Genomic DNA, 18,410 nt, shown 5'->3' on the forward strand with positions numbered 1-18,410 from the left:
GGGCAATTGCAAAGATTTATTATTATAGCAGTGTATTTAATTGAATGTGAAACACCAGATTTTGGAATGGGATCTGAGTTTCCCCAAAGTCTAGAGCTATTATTATCTGGGATTCTGGTTTGAGCCCATCTCTGATTAAAATGAAATGACTCACTGCCGCAAGTCATTTATTGGTGTTATGACTTTCACCCCTCCCTAAAGTAATATATTAGCAGTGTAATATTAATGGCCTGATTCTGCCCATTTACTTCCTGCATTCATGTTTATAGTACTTATGCCAGTACTCTCATTGAGGTCAATAGGACTATTTGAATACGATTACTCAGCATGAGTAAGGGTGTCAGAATCAGGCTCTTTGCATTTCCACTAACGTAGCACTAAATTCTTTCGCAAAAAATCTGGAATACTTTTCTCATCATAACAGCTGTTTAAGAGAGCATACTGAGGAAAGCTTTGTTGTGCTGCCAAGATTAATTATGCTACAAGAATCTGATGTTATGTAAATGAAAAGATTTGTGCTGAGTAATACTGTATTTACTTGCCAGCAGTTTGAGACCGACCTTGTGTTCAGTTTACAACTTGTTAATAATGCATAAAGCACATATTTTATAGGAAGTTTACAAACAAGTAATGAGGGCTTATTTCTCATACGCAATTTGAAATGCAGCCAACAGTTTCATCAGTCTCGATAAGGTCAATGTTGTCAGATCTCTAGATTATATTACGTAAGGCATGATTTTGCAGCTCTTAATCACAGTAAGTTGTACTATCGGGTCAAAACTGGCAAAGTTTGGAACTTGCCAGTTTAATGCTATATCTGAGATGGAGATGATTCTTCCATTGCATGGTGTTTGAAGCCATTACAGGAAACAGTTCCAAGTCTATAACAAGTTGAGTTAATTGGCATGTGTTTAAGAATATGTTGAGAGATATGCTGCATTAGAACCTGATCAACAAATAAATAACAGCTGCTAATCTGCTGAAGAGCAAAGATCCCTTTGAAATATGTATGAATGTGTATGTGGCTTTTTTGTGTTCTTAGACTTAGTGGGCCAAATCCTCAGCTGCTGTAAATAGCTCCAGTGGAGTTAGGGGGTAGCTGAGTGTCTTCTAAGTGGTCTCTGGGGTGATGTGATAATAATTTAGCCTGAATTCTGCAGTGACGTGTGAGCAGGTGGATCCTTGAGCTGGTGTGGAACCACATTGAGGCTACCCACTGGTGCAGCGGTTCACCTGTGTGCATCTTTTGGCAGGATTGGGGTCTTAAACTTGTGTCAACTTCAAACTCAGAGAAAACGTGCAAGGTCACAAAGTCACAAACCCGGGGTGATCTCTGATCATGGCAGCATGTTGCTCTGTAGTAATTATACATGCCGAAACATCCCAATTTCGGGGCATCTCTCTGCTGGTTTGTCCAACAAGAAATTGGAAGTTTCAGTGTAGTTTTTTCACTTTCAGTCATTCAGCTCATGATGAGCAATGTGGGAGGGTTTTTTTTTTGGTTCTGTCAGTTTTGCTTTCATGTTTACAGAGTGCTTTCCAGTTAGTCTCCTTGAGAATGGAAAAAATATATATATTCTGAATGTCTACTGGAAGTGAGAGAGTGATTGAAACCTTTCTTCTAGCATTGCAAGAGTAGCACAAAAATCCCTTTTGAATTTCAGCTGGGGATTTTGGACAGTTTCTTTATCACTATAACTGAACATTTGTTTTGCTTGTCCAACCCTAATTTGGGAGATTTCACAAGACATACCATAGCTCATTTGACAGGTTGGAAACATTCATGGATGCTCTTTTAAAACCTTCCTCAATCTCCATTGCAGTAGGATTTATTTATCACAGAGTCCTAGAAATCAAAGTTGAAAAAAGGGCTGTTTGTCTTGTTCATCCTTCTACGAATCTACTTAATACCATTAATTGCTTTGGTTATGGTTTCCAGTCCTTACACAGTGCTGTCTTAGGCAAAATTGCTATTGAAATCAATGGGCTATTTGCCTAAATAAGAACTGTGGGACTGAGCATCAAAATTGCGCAGTCTTCAGTGGGACTAGTAACTAAATTGAGCTCTTAAGAGGAAGTTGTGACAAATCACAAGGCACACCAGGTATGGCTACAATAGCATAAAAGCAGTACTAATACTTAGAACTTACATAGTTGATACATGTTCAAAGCACTGCATTAACTATTGTCCTGTTGTAAACCTTTAGCGTAGCTGCTTCACATGCTGATAGGTTCATTAGTCTCAGCTGCCTTTTCGATGTCTGCTGCTGCATCCTGAAATCCAGTCACTTGTCTAGTTCTCTGATGCCAGTGTGCTATCCAATATTGACATCAGTATTCAGCACTGCATACACCTTCAGGATTGCTGACTTACTAAAGAGACAAAGAATAAATTATTTGGGCCCTGGAATGTTACAAAACCCTATTTCCTTGATGAATGTAATACCTCATTAACAATAAAGTTCAGGTTGTGACAGGTACATTGAATTTAGAATACTCTGGTGGTTCTGTGTATGCTTGCATACCCAATTTCTTCCTCTTGATATTAATGCCAGCCTTTTCTCCATGACCGTCTTTTTAATTATTACTATATGTCAGTTTATCTTTTTTAACATTTCAGGGACACTGTTCTGTCAACCCTTGCCCTGTTGGTAACTAATCTTGAAGAAACCACAAAAGTAACCATTAATATTTTCTGGAGTTCCAAATGTGTCCACATACCTAACCCCAAGTGTCTTGATTTTATAATATAGATTAAAAATATTAGAGTAATAATTCACTTTGATTTCAGCTGCAGTTGTGATCTATATACATTAATTTGCAATGCTCTTTCTTCAGGAACGGTAAAAATCTCCTTTTTCCTGTGACACTTCTAAAGGACTCTGGCGTAGGAAGGTCAAACTTAGCTGTGAATCCTCATAGTTGTGTAAAGTAGCCATTTGTTTGAGTACACAAGGTTTAGACAGAATGAGAACAGAGGGTTATTTCAGTGATGTATCTAAAGATTCCAGTGTTATAAGACAGTATCTTTTCTTAAGGGATACGTACCAATTTCAATCACATTCCATTTAATTGTATTTCCTCTGTAATTAGACTAGACATCTAGGATGTTTTTGTTTCTTAAATCTGCTATTCCAGGCAGAAGATGGCCATGTAATCCTGGTTTAGTGCCCCATAGCTCAGGATGTCCACGGAGGTTCTGTAACTAGCAGTCAGAGCCCATATCTTTATAATTTGCTCTGTAGTTTTTTTTCATGGCTCAGTTATGGTTAGAGTTGTGGAGAGTGTAGGAGGATTACAGAGTTCATAATCTCTGTTCATAATCATCTAATTATCTTGTGCTCTGCCTGTCAGTTTATTGGATGCATTTGTTGACTCTCATTTTATTCTTAGTTTGTAAACTATTTGGGACAGACAATCTTTTTGCTGTGTGTGAAAACAATGCCTGGCACAATGAGGATGTGGAGGGGGGGAATCCTTGACTGATGCCCTGAAGCAGTATTACAATACAAATAATATAATATGAAGGATAAAAGGAAATAATTTGTGTAATGGAGAGGGATTTATACAAGATGTCTCATCCAAATAAAATGTTTCCATAAGTGGGTTTTTATTTAATTATTTAGCAGTTACTTCATTAGCAAGACACATTACTTAAAAGATCAGTGTGCAAAATGATAGGCAGGGGAAAGACAAGGAAAGCTTAAAGCCAACTGAGAAAAGATGCATGTGGTAGTATCGCGGATTAGATTATTAAATTGTATCCTTAGCAGATCTGGGTGTATAATTCAAAACAAGTAGTTTCTATGACGACTCAACCTTTTCTCTGTTCGCAAATTATCTGTGAGCTGATCATGATTTTCTCTAATTTGTTGTTTGAAATTGCTCAACAAATAATTTCTATGAATAATTCTCAGTCTTTAATATTTTCCTGAGGAGTTTGTTGCCAGTATTTGATATTTGAACTCTTTTGATTGGACACACAGGTGAGAGAGTGTATTACTGTTCCCTGGTTGGATGAGAGTAACTCTTGAAATATTCACATTCATTTTTTCTTTGCACAAATATGGTCCATTTGCCTAAAATTCACTTGTTTCTGTGAATAGTTCCTGCCAGTAAATGTTCTTTCCTAAAATATTCTTGGTAAGTAGATACAAAGACATGACCAACTCTTGTTTAAAAATACAAATAAATATTTGAGCAGTATTTTTTGCAAAATTCATATAGCTCTAGGTGGCTCTCCAGGTATTACTTGGTAGTGACATGTACACTTGAAGGTTGTAATGGCAAGAATGAATATTCCATACAGTACCTAGAAGGAAACTCAAGATTGTAATAGGGTTGAGAGCAAGATCTGTATGTAAAAAGGTCAATCCAATTAGGAGGTTAAATTTGCGTGGCTTTGTACGAAATTTCCCTGTTTTTTCATTTAGATGCCAAGAAAAATTAATGTTGAAACACTGTTACTGTCTAAAGTTCAGATGGAGAGATGTGGGAACTGTCTTAATTATTAGTATATTCCCCCATCCATATTAAGCTGGCTTTTTTTAAAGCAATTGTAAACAGATTGAAGCAATATAAATGCTAAAGAGGAGCGCTGGAGTGTGATTTTAAGAAATGTATATTGTATTGCATGTAGGCTGTGAACAAACAAGGGCTGTGGTTGGTAGTTCATTCTAGTTTCTCTGTTACATACTTAAAATAAATGAAATGAAATAAAAAGCTTTCATAATATAACAAGTGTGACTCATGCAAATAATCTATCCGTTTTTTCAAGTATTTAAGAAATGTTAGCATCTTAAAATGATTGTAAGGAAGGGTGAATTAAAATAGTTTTTACAGTCCTATGGACTGAATCTTAGCTATCGGCAATGTCTATAAATTGATTATAAAATGTTTTTTTTTTTTTTTTTATTTTAAAGCCAATCAGTCAGTGTTCTGCTAGTCAGCAATCTGCTTTATTGTAATACCCATATAGTCATTTGTTAATTTGCTTTTTGCTGGTCCTATACCTAGCAAGAAAACAAATTACTAACAAAAGATTATTCTGTGATACTGAACCAAAATAAGTGTCTATGTGATCAAACAGAAGAAAAAATCTTTTGAAATAAATTAGCAAAAATCAGTAAATCTTGCATTAGTACTTTAGAAAGCAAACACTATCGTTCTGTGATTTCACTGGTTTAATATTTTCATACCATGTTTCTAGATACTAACTATAATCAAATAAGTATTATTTCTAGTTAGTGGTAAAACAAGAGAATGGAGGACATGAGAAATGTAGGACCGGATCGTATGCAGTGCTGAGCACTCTCAACACCTTTTCACGCTGCAGGTTGAGGCCCTTACTGATACTAGAGTTCTTTAAACTGTGTGGGACTCTGTAAAGATAATAGTCTAGAAATAGAACATGCTATTGTCCTTATTGTGGGAGCTGTCTTGGTGGCAGAACACTTTACTAAAGTATTCTCATTGAGGCTGATAATAGAATGAAAAACCGATTGGCTGCAAGCTACAATAATAACTTAAGCAAAGGGAGTTAGTAGACGTAGATCTAGCTGTAATTATACCTGATGTCAACCCAAGGAACCTTAGCAGTGATAGATATGGGTCTGCACAAGCAACAGGAAAGAAGATTTATGAAAATCAATTCTTGCTGTGTGAAAAATGAATCATTATCATCATTTTAACTGTGTTACTTTGGGCTGATTTAAACAATTTTGTGCTTCTAACACTAGCGTTTTAAAGACAGGGCTCGGGAGTCTTTACAGGGGCTGGTGAATGCAAGAAGCATACAAAACAGGAATATTCTTTAGAGTTTGTTTACTTGCTAAGCATTCCATGCTGGTTTTCATAATGACCATTTTTAAATGTATTAATCCTATTGGTAGGTTTGCTTTTTAAATGGATTCCTTCTAATACTTCAAATGGCTCCAGTCACGCATAGGTTAAATATGATAATTTCCTTTTATTTAACCATATTTTCTTTTAGAAACAATGCTTTCGGGTTTTACACAGTCAGTGCTTGGAACTGGAAAGCATTGGTATCACTCCAGCTCCCCCTGGCAGTTTGAGTTATCAGACCTTAAAATCACAACATTCTGATTACTATCTTGATATTTCTGTCCCATTCCCCCACTTTATTGTTGTCACACTGGGATTAAGGCAATGCAGGGCTCCAGACACACCATGTGACAGGCCCCTATGGCTCCACTACTGTAGCCCTGAACAGTGACCTTGCCCCTTGCTTGGAGCGGCAGGCAGTGGTGTGGAGGCATCCTTCTAACATGAGGAGCAGCAGCAAGGATCCCGTCTGTCACTCAGAGAGGCAAGTGTTTAGCAGCAGGGAGGCTCACCCTGGTATCTTGGAAAGGTGGTCCAGGCCCACTGCACTCTTCCTCTCCTGCCATACAGAGTCCTCTGTTGGGATGTATTGGTGGGCCCCACCTCAGTGCAATGGGTCTTGGAGTCAGCACTTTGTTGAGATTCATCAGGAAGTTTGCCCCTCTCAGAGCTTTTTTTTCCAGGCTATCTACAGACTTAGGCAAACTCCACTACATCAGTTACACTCACAATCATGAGGGATAAAAACATACTTTCTTTTTTAAAACGAAAAATTAAATTTAAAATATGTAAATGTAAGCTCAAATTCAAGATCTGTTGCCCTAGGTATGGACCAATAGTAGTTATACCCCAATGCAGCCTTAAATTATTGTTCTTGTTCTCTTTCTCACATATATGTACATGCTTACTTTAACTGTGAGGTGATTTTAGCAGCCAATAATCTCATACACTGCCACAGTAGGGGTTAAGGCTATACCATTTGAAAGCTGAGATTCCAAATTGCTATTAGCTCTACCAGTTCTTGAGAAAGCAATCACTGAAATCCTGTTGAAATTCAAGTGGGGACTGAAGGGAAGCACGGTAATCAAAGTGATGTCATTTTAAGATCCAATATTGTGCTCTGCCAGGACTTAAAAGGAATACACTATACCAGAAATGAGTAAATAAATAATTTTTGGCTCAGTGCTGGTGTTTTGGGGGGAGGGAGGGAGGGTTTTTTCAGCTGATACCATTTCTTGCATTTGAACTGAATTCACAAATAGTTTTGGTGCCTGAAAAAATGCATTTTTCGGCAAATTTATTATTAGCCGAAAAAATTTCACCCTACTCTAATCTATACCACTGGAAGGCTGGGGACTCTTTGGGGTGGCATACTAATTGTGGTGTTAGCTATATAACTATATATCTTTATTTCCTATACGCCGCAACTTTCAACCTCTAAGAACTATTGCCTATAGAGACAGCCAGCCATGTGTGTTCAGTTTGGTATAGGCTGCCACAAAAAGATGTGCACCCTCATGGAGATTTTATACTTCTTTCTTGTCTCTGGTTAATCTAAAATAATTCATTTAGACAGAAAAAAGTTTGTGAATGGAAAAATATATAACTAATACTTATAAAGCTTTCAAAATTATTTTGAGATCCTCAGGTAAAAGATGCTGTAAGTACAAAGTATTTTATTTATTCCTTGTTTGATGCATGTAGTTAACAATTTTACTAGGGGTTCTGATTTAATATGAATCTTTTCCTAGCCCAAGCCCTTATTAATGTTGTGAAGAATTCATTTTGAATTCTCCCATCGCTAATGGATTATTGGCAGTGTACTAAGTTGCAGTTTCTATTTAATTTCTCAGAGAAGTTGATTTATTCTGTTCAACGTATTGAACGTGAGTTGTAAATTTGTTGCCTTCCTGGCTTATGGCTAAGTAAATTCTTAAATCTTAGGGAAGAGTGGTACGCCTAGATTCCAGCTGATCCTATAAAAAAGAGCAGCATAACCTCACATTTTGATCATTCGTCCTCTTAGAAAATGAACCATGAAATAAATTATTTCGTTGTAAAATTAATATAATGTGCTCATTTTTGATGCAACATGGAAATGAACCAGTCATGGACATAACCTTAAAACAGGGAATGGGGCAAATCAGATTTCCAGATCTACCTATATATTAAGCAATGGGAGGGGGACTGAATTTACTAAAGAGAACAGATAAAGTGCTGTACCACTAATGGTAAGGGATAAATGGGAAAAAAATTAAGAGATAAAAGTTATATGGTTAAGGACTAGGAGCTGTTGTCTTTGGTTAAAGGAACTCTATAAAGCACTATGGTAACATACATAAGCCAGTAAGTGAACACTTCAATCTCCCTGGTCATTCTATTACAGATTTAAAAGTCACTATCATTGAACAAACAAACTTCAGAAACAGACTTCAAAGAGAAACAGCAGAACTAAAATTCATTTGCAAATTTAACACCATTAATCTGGGCTTGAATAGGGACTGGGAGTGGCTGGCTCATTACAGAAGCAGCTTTTCCTCTCCTGGAATTGACACCTCCTCATCCATTATTGGGAGTGGACTACATCCACCCTGATTGAATTGGCCCTGTCAACACTGGTTCTCCACTTGCGAAGTAACTCCCTGCTTTCCATGTGTCAGTATATAATGCCTGCATCTGTAACTTTCACTCTATGCATCCGAAGAAGTGAGGTTTTTACCCATGAAAGCTTATGCCCAAATAAATCTGTTAGTCTTTAAGGTGCCACCAGACTCCTTGTTGTTTTTGTAGATACAGACTAACCCGGCTACCCCCTGATACTCTATAAAGCACTGAGACTCAAAAAGAGCCCTCTAAGCTTTATTGATCTTGTTTGTACTGTATGAGCATTAACACAGCAGCTACTCTCAGTGAAAGTTTTACCTGAATAAGGACAGATGAAAAACTGAGGGTATGTCTATGCTTTGAGCTGGGGTGTGATTCCCAGCTTGAGGAGACATACCTGCGCTAGTGTTAACAGAGCCAGCATGATAAAAATAGAGTGACAGTGCGAGCAGCACGAGGGGGCAAGTACATAGCTAGCATCTTTGACGGGTATGTACTGAAGCAGCTAGCCCTTCTCCCCACTTGTGCTGCCACAGCCATACTTATTTTTACCACGCCAGCTCAGTTAGAGCTAGTGTGAGTATGTTTCCGCAAGCTGGAAATTACACCCCCAGCTAAAAGAGTAGACATACCCTGAGAGCCTCGTGATCCATTACATGAGTTATTCAAGTGTAGAACAGCCGAGCCCTTGTGAGGGGGAGGTCCCGGACAATTGAAAAAAGGCAAATATAGTGCCCATCTTTTAAAAAGGGAAGAAGGAGAATCCAGGGAACTACAGATTGGTTAGCCTCACCTCAGTCCCTGGAAAAATCATGGAGCAGGTCCTCAAGGAATCCATTTTGAAGCAGTTGGAGGAGAGGAAGGTGATCAGGAGCAGTCAACATGGATTCACCAAGGGCAAGTCATGCCCGACCAACCTTATTGCCTTCTATGGTGAGATAACTGGCTCTGTGGATATGGGGAAAGCTGTGGACGTGGTATATCTTGACTTTAGCTAAGCTTTTGATATGGTCTCCCACAGTATTCTTGCCAGCAAGTTAAAAAAGTATGGATTGGATGAATGGACTATAAGGTGGTTAGAAAGCTGGCTGGATCGTCGGGCTCAGTGGGTAGTGATCAACGGCTCGATGTCTAGTTGGCAGCCAGTATCAAGCGGAGTACCCTGGGGTTGGTTCTGGGGCCGATTTTGTTCAACATCTTTATTAATGATCTGGATGATGGGATGGATTGCACCCTCAGCAAGTTCGCGGATGACACTAAGCTGGGGGGAGAGGTAGATACATTGGACGGTAGGGATAGGGTCCAGAGTGACCTAGACAAATTGGAGGATTGGGCCAAAAGAAATCTGATGAGGTTCAACAAGGACAAGTGCAGAGTCCTGCACTTAGGATGGAAGAATCCCATGCACTGCTACAGGTTGGGGACAAACTGGCTCAGAGGCAGTTCTGCAGAAAAGTACCTGGGGATTACAGTGGACGAGAAGCTGGATCTGAGTCAACAGTGTGCCCTTGTTGCCAAGAAGACTAACGGCATATTGGGCTGCATTAGTAGGAGCATTGCTAGCAGATTGAGGGAAGTGATTATTCCACTCTATTTGACACTGGTGAGGCCACATCTGGAGGATTGCGGCCAGTTCTGGACCCCCACTACAGAAAGGATGTGAACAAAATGGAGAGAGTCCAGGGGAGGGCAATGAAAATGATTAGGAGTCTGGGGCTCATGACTTATGAGGAGAGGCTGAGGAAATTGGGCTAATTTAGTCTGCAGAAGAGAAGAGTGAGGGGGGATTTGATAGCAGCCTTCAACTACCTGAAGGGGGGTTCTAAAGAAGATGGAGCTAGGATGTTCTCAGTGGTAGCAGATGACAGAACAAGGAGCAATGGTCTCAAATTGCAGTGGGGGAGGTCTAGGTTGGATATTAAGAAAAACTATTTCACTAGGAGGGTGGTGAAGGCCTGGAAAGTGTTACCTAGGGAAGTGGTGGAATCTCCATCCTTGGAGGTTTTTAAGTCCCGGCTTGACAAAGCCCTGGCTGGGATTATTTAATTGGGATTAGTCCTGCTTTGAGCAGGGGGTTGGACTAGATCTCCTGAGGTCTCTTCCAACCCTAATCTTCTATGAGTCTATGAATTTAAACTATAGGAGATTATTTGGAATTCTTCCTGGGGAGAGGGGAAACGCTCACTATTTTATAAACCACTGGAAACAAAGATCCTGAAAGCGAGACTTTGGAGTCTATCAGTAAATAGATAGACTCCTTTGATTCAAAGGTGTGTAAAGTTAGACTCTCCAAATAATTTGGAGAGACCCCATGGTCCCCAAAAATAAACACAGCAAACAGCATATAACCACCTAGTCAACCATAAATTCTTGATGCCTTTAGCCCAGTTAACACACCCTGAAAATATTTCTGAATGACTTAGAATAATTTTAGTTAACCATGAACTGGAACTAGGACTGTAAATATTAGACTAGAGCTCTGTTTAGCAGTGACTGTACTTGCTAATTCATTTTAAAATCACAGCTAACTATATCTATATATCTATATATCTATATATATCAAAGCTCTAAATAGTGAACACAAACTAATGTATAGAAACAAAACTATTTCTGCCTGCCCCACACTCTAATATGCTTCTCAAATCCTGGCTCCGAAAAGGAGGGAAATCTCTTTTTCCACTTGTGGCCATGTGGGATACTAGATTATAACCAGAGTAATCTATTGCAGTGTGGCAACAAGGGCTCTGAGTGGTCCTCGAATAAGGAGTTGGAGTACATGACAGGTGAGCTGCTTTTGCATTCATGGCAGACTGACCTGCCTTTGACCAGGCTGTCCTATTAGATGTAGCATAGCTCTGAGTTAGTGGGTGGTATTGGTCTCATCAAGCTCAAACTCAGTAAAATTACTACTATTGCATATATTTTGTAGTTCTCTTTGCAAGCATCCAGGAGCCAGATTATAGATTATGTACTGCTTTAGATGGGGAACAGAACCATCATTTATTCAAGTGAATGGATAAATTCAAAGCCCTCACAGCGCTATTCTGAAACTGATGCTTATGTAAAGAATTCAGACCCATTTTAGAATTTTTCAGGGACGGGCGAGTTGCTGTAAAGTAAGGGCAGTGGTATAACATGGTAACACAAACATGTCTATCTTATGAGCATTTTAATAATCTTTACTCATATAAGAGGACTGGCAAACATGGTTCACTTGCTTGGGAAGACAGCTGTTCAGAAAGTCTAAATAATTTATGTAGTGATTATGCTTGCATACATAAATATCAGGTGGTAGATATGCACCTTGAAGTCAGGCATGTCGCAGCAAAATTCAGGCTAAATCATGGCTGTGCTTTTTCCAGTTGTGGCATATGCTTTCAGTGTGGGATGGTGGGGCTCTTTCCTCCACCTTTATGGCAACCACAAAGAAGGCAGGCAGGATGTAGACCCAGCATTATTTTTTAGTACTCGGCTATTTGGCTGGCAGATGTTGTGGATGGTGATCTTTGATTCAAAAGGGACAGGCAGGCTGATTAGGGATGAGGCCAAGGCCCATGGTCCCTGTGCTCTATATCAGCAGGTATGAGGGCCACTGGTGAGGTGCTCCTCACCAAGTGCCCCTTGAAGTATTCTACCTAAGCCTGCCCGGCATAGCCAGAATGCCTCAGAGCACTGTCACATGACAGCTAAAGTTCCTCATTCCCTTAGCTCGTCAGAGAGGAGCAAGGTTATAACTTGGCCCTTAGTATTCTACTGTAGTTAATGGCCCCCAACCACTTCAAAGACAGTTTCTAGATCCTCAGATGATCTCAGCTGTTATAATGGAGCATATGGAGAGAGGCAGTCTATTCTGTAGCAATGTTTCAAACCACAGAGAGGGTCTGATTCTCACAGGTGCTGAGCACCAGCAACTCCAACAGTAGCAGCAGCAGGTATTCAGTCCATCTGAAAACCAAGCTTCTGAGAACTTGGAGAATTGAAACAGTTGGAGTTGCACCTTTGAGCGTATGGGAATTGCAGCAATTTTTTTAAAGACAAACATCAGCACATTACAACCAGTTGTAGTACTGCCCTTTTTTATTTTAAATGTTATGAAATGAGTTTGACACACGTTGATCTATGTTTGTGATAAAGGTTATCTAAAGAGCATGGTGAGTCTGAGTGACCTGCAAGGCTGTTAAATTGGAGCTATAGGTTAGAGTCTACTGAATAGAATCATTAAAATTTATCTATCTGTCTAGTTCAAAATATATAATTTTCAGCTATTCATTCAAGAGGTGCCTATTGCTGGTCAGAAGAATTTTGTTCAGGTCAGCCACCTTTTTTATTCTTTCAATTACCTGACTAAGAAAATCCTCCACTTACTTTATTGAATAGCAGTGCACTTAATTTTTTCATTTGAAAAAAACTTAGGATAGATTTTTTCTCTCTCTCCTTTAAGTGGACTCTAGATACAATCCTATATGTATTGCTGTAATGCATAGCTTAAAGAATAATACCTATAAATGCCAATAGCAATACCCTTTTTACTCTGTGAAACAAAGCATGCAGCATAAAATACACTTTCAACTGTTTTTAAACTAAATATAACTTCACCTTTTTATTTTATAAACAGAGAGTTCATCTTCTTTTCAGAGATTTTATTCCTCAACAAACACTGATTAAACAGGAGGGATATGTAAATGAGCAAAACTGGATGCTTTACACTTTTTTGAGCTCTACTTGAAAATGATTAAATTGTGAACAGATGAAAAGTATTGAAATGAGTGTGGAAAAAATGTTTTCAGAAGGGGTAGGAGATTGAACAGATTAATATGGAAAAAAGCTCCAGGAGCAGACTTCTTCTGGAGCTGCAGCTCTAGATCTTGAGTGAACCTCCTCACAGAACTATTCATACAATTTAGACATCACTAAACAAGTTTCAGAAATAGGTAAGAATTTCACCTTTTGGTCTTCAAAAGCAAGGAAATATTCAATTAAGACTGCATTGTATTCTTCCAGTTTGTAATCCAGTAGATAGCAGTAGACAGTGTAAAACACTGGGGGTGAGGTTCCGTGCTGAGCCTCGTAGGCTATATCTACACTGCATTGTAAAACCTGCTGCAGCGAGTCTGAGCCAGGGTCAACAGATTCAGGTTCGCAGGCTTGGGCTACAGTGCTAAAAATAGCCATGTAGAGGTTTGAGCTCAGCCTGGCGCTCAGACTCTGAAGCTCAGAGAGGGTTTGAGCCTGAGCTCCAGCCCAATGTCTTCACTGCTATTTTTAGTGCCATAGTCCGAATCCTGTGAGCCTGAGTCTGTCAACCCAGGCTCTGAGACTCTCTGCTGTGGTTTTTAAAACAAAGTGTAGACGTACCCTTGGAGCTGCAGCACAGAACCCCAATCCCAAGTGGATGGGGGATATGGTGGCATTAAGCCATTTTTGCATCTCCCAATCCTAGGCTACTCTGGGGCCTAAGTTACAGCTGACTGCCCTATGGGCAGCAGCATTGTTCAGAATCTCCAGATGCTGCATACTGTAGCCCCACCCCAACACACCTCTCATGTCCTGAGCCCATCCCCCTACACCAGGGCTTGAAAGGGGGTCCTCTGAGGACAGCCTTATTGCTATCATCCATATAGCCTGCATCAGGAAAATCCTCCTCTGGCTAGATATGGGGCTTTTATTGCCTTTGTGTACTGTTGTGACCTGGAAGAAATCACGCCACCTCCCTCTATTTCACTTTCCCATCTGTAGAATGGAGATGACAATGCTCATCCACTTTTGTAAAGCCCTTTTAAGATCTGTAGATAGGTAGTTTTATATAAGTGCTAAGTATCAACTCCATTCTTAACTCACCTCATTGTATGTAGGTATTATAGCATATCACATGTAACACTTTTTTTGGAGGACCCTGTGCCCAAGAAACAGTGGAGCACACAGCAGGTTGTTGTGTGGTGAATCATCCATTTAGGAAGGCTTCCTAATTTGTTCACATGAGGGGATTGGTGATAGACAGCAGTACAGAGATGCTTAGGAGAGAAATGATCAATTATTTATCTTTTAAAGTACGTTATTTACAGTGCTTTTAAAAAATAAAATACCAAAAGTCAGCCTGTAGCATGTGTGACATTTTTTACTGTTTCTAATGGCCAGAAAATTGCCAAATTACTAGTTTAATATGGATGGCACCAGTAATGAAAACTTTGTAAACTTCTGAGAGGTTTTCACACAACAGAATTGGCCTTTTAAACAGTCTAAAAAGGGTACAAATGAAACAGACGAGTATACAAATAAATGACCAGTGGTCATGACCCTTGATCCATGAACTCTTATTGATGGCATTGGGAGTTTATATAAACATTAAGGATGAAATATGGCTCACAGAAGTAAAAGCAGTTTCAGGGGGAGTTAATTCAGTTCTGCATGTAATATAATTGCTTAGGGTCTCTGCAATCCATGTCCTACACCAGAAGATATTGAAGGGAGCAAACTAAGGCCCTGATCCTGCAATAATATTTCTGCACGTGCTTAGCTTTCAGCACCGGAATAGTCCCATTGGCTTCAAGTTAAGCATAAATGTTTGCGTGATCGGGGTTTAATATGAAAACTCCGTAGGAAGAGAATGCAGAGTCGGTGCATTCCTCTTACCCCAGTCTGCAAAAAAAGTATGGATATGGAGAAGATAAGAAAGTCATATGGAACACGGAGAGGGTAGGGAAGAGTTTGGGGCCCAAGCCCACAGGTCCATCCACGCAGAGGGACTCTCTGCATCCTGTTCTGTAACTGCCAATCCTCAACCAAGTAACACAAGCGGGACCTTGGCACTGCTGCCAGCTTTCAGTTGTACACTGTGCCCTCTTGGGCATGGGCCGGGGAAGTCACAAAGCATGCCAGGGAGTTAATTCTGCTTGGACCAGTGGTAACTTTGTTTTACTGGGGCTTGGCCTACGCTTCAAAGTTAGGTTGATCTAAATTGACTTCTTTCAATTTAGTTTTGCAAGCCTTCATGCCTAAATTTGTCTCCCCCCAAAGTTACATTGGCGCAATAACACCCCTCACCCAAATGACACAGAGCCAAAGTTGACCTACTTCCATCGAAAAAGACATTGCATACCTGAGACAACGCTAACAGTCCTCCAGCAGTTGTTCTGCAATGCTCTGTCCCTCTGACAGTGGCTGCACTGGTCACAATTTTGAACTCCACTGCCTGGGGGTCACAGATATTGGAAGCCTGCCTCCTCCCTTTAAAAATCTTAGCATGTTTTTGAAATGCCTTTTTCTGGTTGCCCATCTGGGTGAGCGCACCTACTAGCCCATCTTTGAAAGCATCCAACCATTCTAGCTCAGCGCAGACTGAGAGCTACACCTAGACGTACTCCTGCTGAATCTCCTCAGCCTAGGAGGAGAAGAGGCTGTACAATCCCAGCTAAGGAACAGATGAAGGAATGTAGACATCTGCGTGCAGATTGTGCAGGGGATGCTAAATCTGGGACATGACAAGGATGAGAATCAAAGCCGGGTGAAAGCCAAGGAACTTCAGCATGAATATCAAAAGGCAAGTGAGGGCAGCAACAAATCTGCGGCTGCCTCGTGGGCTTGCTGCTTCTACAATGACCTTCATGCCATGCTTGGAAAGGACCCCACCAGCACCCTGACTGTGGACATCTTGAGAGCTGGGCGAGGAGAGGGGTCATGGCAGGAGACACAAACCATGCATTAAGCCAGTCCCTCCAGGAGAGCACAGATGAGCCCAGTGATGAAGGGGAAGGGAGCTCAGGTAAGAAATAGATGCATTATTCCTTATGAGCAGGTTTGTTTCCCTTTTTTGTGGCCAAACCCTTCCCTTCCCTCCCTTCTTCCCTCTTCAAAAATGGTGCCCAGACTTGCATTTAGAGAACTAAAGCATCAACTTTTTAAAACCAGCACTGGGAATACAATTAAAGTTAATGCTTTGGAATGCTTATATAGTTGGCACTTCAATCAACTAATATGGGTTAAGAATGGAATTCAAAAAGATGAGCGTACCAGTTTGCTTTACACAGTCTGGAACGGATTACTGTCCTGTGCTCGGATAGAGATAGAAGAAAGAGGTAGAGGCGGCGATCACTTTTTCCTTTTTTGGGCTTGTTGTGCTATCCCGGGGGCACAACAATTCACACCATGAGGAGTACTTTGTTTATCTGACCAGGGATGTCCCTTTTACCCTCTTGAACAATCTCGATGAAATTCTCATGGAGATACTCTGCAGTCCTCTCCTGAACACTTCTAGGGATAGAGGCCTTGTTTCTTTTCTCACAATAGGAGACACTCCTGTGCCACTCTGTGAGAAGTTCCACTTACACATTGCAGTGACTAGGCTTGCAGCAAGTGGACAATGGTGGCTTCAGGATGTCAGTGGTAGCTGGGTTGTCTGGACCTTTGTCATCCTCTGGAATAAGATATCAGCCAAAATCACTGCCTGTGAAAATATTGGCAATTTCACTGCACTTTCCCTATACCCTGACTAGGGATACCCAGCATCTAAACCTTCTATGCAACAGTTCCACTCCCATCCCCCATCTAGTCCATACTCACCATGACTTGAGCTGCAGAGCGGTGCCGTAACAAGCTTCTCCAAAGCTGAAGTGGCGACTAGCAATTTTTATCGAAGGTCTTTATGGGAGTAATGTAAGGGAGCTTTGAGACTTATCTTTCTCTTGCAGCTGCCAATCTAACAATGTACCTGTCTGTTTTCATCAGCAGTCTCTGCTGCGATGGCCCTGAGAGGTGCCCCTCCATGCCTGCTGAATGCCTGACCCAGATCAGACAAAGAAAGTGGAGGTCAGAGGAGGATATGTTCTCCAAGATCCTCCAGTCTGCTACAGCTGCTGACTGTGAGCACAGTGATTGAAGGGGCTGGATGGCCAAAAACAGGGTGAAGGACCAGAAATGGAGAGAGCTGATGCTGAAGCAGAGGCACAGGAGAGAGACTGGTGCACCAGGATGCTATGGCTGTGCTCAGGCAACAAATTCAGATGTTGCAGAACATTATTGAATTCAGTGCATAAAGACCTGTACACAACAGGCTTTTCATTCCATGGAAAACTCCATGCTCGCTGCTCTTAAATCCCCAGCATAGCATGTAGCAGCAAGGCATGAACCCTTACCCCTACCACTGCACACTGAGGAAAACAAGGAGAACCATGATAGCACTTACACTGACCTGTGATAACTACAGGACCAGTCAGCAAGCAGAGTGCGCTATTTTTTTTAGCATGAATGAAACGTAATATATTTTTAATATATAAACATGTATGTTGTACTTGTTCTTTTTATAAATATGGGTCACCCTGCAACAATGTTGCTATAATGTTTTTAATTTGTTGGTTTGCACTTTAACTTGTTTCCTGTTTTGTTTGCACACAATAAGGTTTTATTTTTTTGAAACTCCACCTATAAGTAGAGTTGTAGAGTTGCACAACGAATTCCAGCAACAATCTGCCATTTTTATTTTATGTTTTCATCATCCTCTGACATCACAACTTCATCACTGGTTGTAGTAATAGTCATTGAAGGTTCTCAGATACAGATGAATTATGCATCCTGTATTGATGGTTGCTAATGACAACTGCCCTGAACTGAGCAGGATCCATGCTTCTGCCAGAGAGAAGGTAGAGACTGAAAAGTGGTGTTCAGGACCATGGTAATTTTTAATATAATGTGAAAATTATGGGATGGAATAAGCATTATAGGATGGAGAAAGTGGGATTCTGGGAACTTGACCCCTAGTTGCCAGAAATCCCTGGATGAATTGCTGGTGTCTCAAACTTCTTCTGAAGTTCTTGAAGGGGATCATTCTAGTACCATGCATTATAGTAGACGACCTCGAGTTGGCCTGACCATTGCCTCTTCTGCAGCAGAAACAGAAGTGTGTTTATATAAATTAATCCTTACTCCCCCCTTTATGAGGCCTCACAGTAGTGTTTTCTGTAGTTGGATTC

At 40.4% G+C, this 18,410-nt stretch overlaps 1 protein-coding gene across 1 annotated transcript in view; it reads left to right on the plus strand.

Annotated features, from left to right (window-relative positions):
- Positions 1–18,410, plus strand: part of THSD7B (thrombospondin type 1 domain containing 7B) — a 426,330-nt gene that overhangs the window by 133,716 nt on the left and 274,204 nt on the right. The gene's annotated exons all lie outside the window — the stretch shown is intronic.

This window comes from Emys orbicularis, chromosome 11, assembly GCF_028017835.1.
Source record: "Emys orbicularis isolate rEmyOrb1 chromosome 11, rEmyOrb1.hap1, whole genome shotgun sequence".
Lineage (NCBI taxonomy): Eukaryota > Metazoa > Chordata > Testudines > Emydidae > Emys > Emys orbicularis.